Below are 3,751 nucleotides of genomic sequence, written 5' to 3' on the forward strand. Positions count from 1 at the left end.
TCAACACATTTCTCAGGGTCTTTGAAAGTTGCTTCCCATTAGAATGCTTAAAACAGGGTACTAGCACCTACTGGCATGTAGGGGGCTGACTAGTGAGACAAGGATATCATGTAGAACAAAATGGAATTTTAGAAAATGTTACAAATAGACATTATCAAGCTGCAGTGGGCAATTACAAACAAAATTGTAAGGTGCTTACAACGTTATTAGGAAGGAAATAAGCAAGATATTTTCAAATAGAATAGCTAACTCTCAGAATAAAATTAAAACCAGTCAGTTGTCTGGCTGACAGCACAAGGTCAAGGTTATGAAGTCAATATGTAACAAAATGTTTGCATTCCTGTTACAGACTTCTAGAACTTGTGGAGGGGAGTGATTATATAATACTTTGAATAGGAACCCAGGCTTCAATTCAGATCTTTAACTCATCCGCTTCTGCTTGAGGAATTGAGTTAGGAGTAATGCAGTATAGTACATCCATTTATCATTTAAGCACCTTTGTTTGTATTTACACTTTAACATTACATGTTTACATTACCCCAAAATGAAATAGAAGCCAGCACACCGTATGTACAGAACAGTACTGGTGCAGTACAACAGCACCTCAATGTGGCAACCACCAACATTTTTACAGACATTGTGCCTATAAAGCATATTCTGATACATATTCTCCATCCCACCTGGTGTCTCTTCAGTTTCTAGTGCAGCGGCCAGAACTCATACCAGAAGATCTTCTTCTGTCTCTCAGGAGTCTTGTAAATTAAACTTTGCATATAACCCCACAAGAAGTAGACTAAATAAGTTAAATACGATGGTTACAGTAGCCACATGGTTGTACCACCTCGGCCTATTCATCTTTCACCGTATCATCTGTTGAGATCTCTCTGGAATGCACATGAGGAGTGAGTGGTGCACCATCATGCTGAAACCTCATTTCCTGACAGACATTCATAGGCACAGCTTTGAAGAATGGTTCCAATACATTTTGTAGGAAGATTAAGTATACAGACCACAAGTGGAAGGATGTATGGCCCAATTACATGACCATGCAGGATACCTGCCCACACATTAATATCAATCAGTGCTGAAATTCCTGAACATGCGTGGCACAAGGGGATTTTGTCTGTCCAAACATGGCTGTTTTGCAAATTCAGACTACAGTTCCTAGTGAACTTACATTCATTTGTAAACAGAACTCAATGTGGAAACAGGGGTGTGTAAATGCAGCTGTGCAGGAACTACATGCAGTAGGCAACGTGTTGTGGAAGATCGTCTGGACCCCTTGTGTAAAAGGTATGGACATAATTGTTGCTCTCACAGAATATCCCAGACAATACCGTGACCAACACCAAATACATGTGCAATTGTCAGGTACTCATTGACACTTTCTCTTCAAAGCGATGCAGTACATCATCTTCAAATTTGGGCATGCAGCATTGCTGTGAAGCACCACAGTCTTGTCTCCTCACAGTGAAGGTACTTGTGTTTCTCAGAGCCACTGTGTAACTTGGGCAAAATGTTTGTGCTACGGTGTGCTACATTATGGGGAAATATTTGTTATACAGCTGACTAGCAGGTCTCCTATCACCTCAAGCTTCGCCATACACAAGAGCATGTCTGTGTATTCCGAAAATGTGTACCAAACCACGCTCACTGTATCTGAGACACACAGGGATTGAATAGGTCACGTAGCAAGACAGACATTATATGACATCAGGTGACTGTCTGATGTAGGACATATTATCCTGACTACGCAACTGCAAGCCCACCCAGCTAGCCGCGCTGTCTAATGCGCTGCTTCCCGACCAGGAAGGCGTGCTGGTTCTCAGCACTAATCCGCTGGGCGGATTAGTGTCGAGGTCCACTGTGCTGGCCAGATGGTGAATGGTCTGTAAAGTGTTTCCATCTGCTTTGGTGAATTCGGGATGGTTCCCCTTATTCCACCTCAGTTACACCATGTCAGCGATTGCTGTGCAAATACTGCCTCCACATACACATACACCATAATTACTCTACCGCACAAACATTTGGGGTTACACTCATCTGGTATGAGACGTTCCCGGAGGGGTCCACTGGAGGCCGTACCACACAATAACCCTGGGTTCAGTGTGGAGCGGGTGGACTGCTGTGACCTGTTGGAGGTTGTGACCCACTGAGGGCTACGGGGGACAAAGCCTCTCTGTCGTTTCCACGGTTCAATTCGCAATACACACACCCAACTGCATAACAGGACAAGCCACTCTGAGACTTTTCTCTTTCCCTCATCAAATGCAGATGTGTTACACATCTGAATTGAAACCATCGTAGAATAGAAACAGTACTTCTCAGAATGTTATGTACTCACTTCCCTCTACAAATCCTAGAAGTTTGCAATGGGAATTTCTGAACACCTTTTATGTCAAGTATTTAAGAATCACTTTCTGAATATAGCAGGTGAATTAAGTTAAGACTTAGTTTCCACAACAAATCATATAACTCTTTTAGAAAATGGGTTAGCAAGACTGCTATCTGAACTACATCTCTGTGGCACTAACAAGGAGGAGACTGAGTCAACAATTAAATCTCTGAAGATTAAAGGCTCTCCTGGATACAGAGTCAACAAAAGACTGTGAACAGTAGGTGACTTCTTTGATTTAACTAAGGTGTTTGTATTGATCACAAAACATCATTGCAGAAGTTGAACCATTATGGAATGAGAGAAGTAGCTCACATTTAGTTCCTCTCATACTTTAAGAACAGAGAGCCAAAGGTAATTTTCCACAATAATGAGAAAGGCTATGATGTGGATTCTGATTGTGGCAAGGTTAAGTGGGATGGGTGGGGGGATCTCATGGATCAGTGCTGGAACCATTAATGTTTCTTGTACAGGGTGCACGTGCATCACGTGAGATTTTCAATAATCTCTCACTCTCCTTGTGCAAACTATTAGTCCTTCAGAAAAGATTTTTTTTTTTTTTAGTAAAATAGACCTTCAAGCGCACCCCTCCCACACCACCAGTCAGAATTTAGGTATGTTGTTCCTGGTAATCACGTGTACAATGTGTTGCTGTCCTTTTGGACATGTCTGAAAGAACAGACACCTCCTCCTCCACAGAAGAACCCCAAAAGTGCACCACTTGTGACAGGATACCTTCCGGGACTGGACCAGACTCTGAATGTGGCTCTCCAGCAGGAATACGACTTCCTCAAATCCTACCCTGAAATGAGAGCCATCCTTCATGAAATCCTCCCCACTCCACCAAGAGTGTCTTTTCGCCGTCCACGTAACCTTCGTAACCTCTTGGTTCATCCCTATGAAATCCCTAAACCACCTTCCCTACCCTCTGCTCCTATCCTTGTAACCGCCCCCCGGTGTAAAACCTGTCCCATGCACCCTCCCACCACCAACTACTCCAGTCCTGTAACTCGGAAGGTGTACATGATCAAAGGCAGAGCCACTTGTGAAAGCATCCACATGATTTACCAGCTGGCCTGCCTACACTGTGAAGCTTTCTATGTGGGAATGACCAGCAACAAACTGTCCATTCACATGAACGGACACAGGCAGACAGTGTGGTAATGAGGATCACCCTGTGGCTAAACATGCTGTGGTGCACGGCGAGCACATCTTGGCACAGTGTTACACCGTCCGGGTTATCTGGATACTTCCCACTAACACCAACCTGTCAGAACTCCGGAGATGGGAACTTGCCCTTCAATATATCCTCTCTTCGTGTTACCCACCAGGCCTCAACCTCCGCTTCAAGATGCC

The sequence above is a fragment of the Schistocerca americana genome, chromosome 2 (genome assembly GCF_021461395.2).
Source record: "Schistocerca americana isolate TAMUIC-IGC-003095 chromosome 2, iqSchAmer2.1, whole genome shotgun sequence".
Lineage (NCBI taxonomy): Eukaryota > Metazoa > Arthropoda > Insecta > Orthoptera > Acrididae > Schistocerca > Schistocerca americana.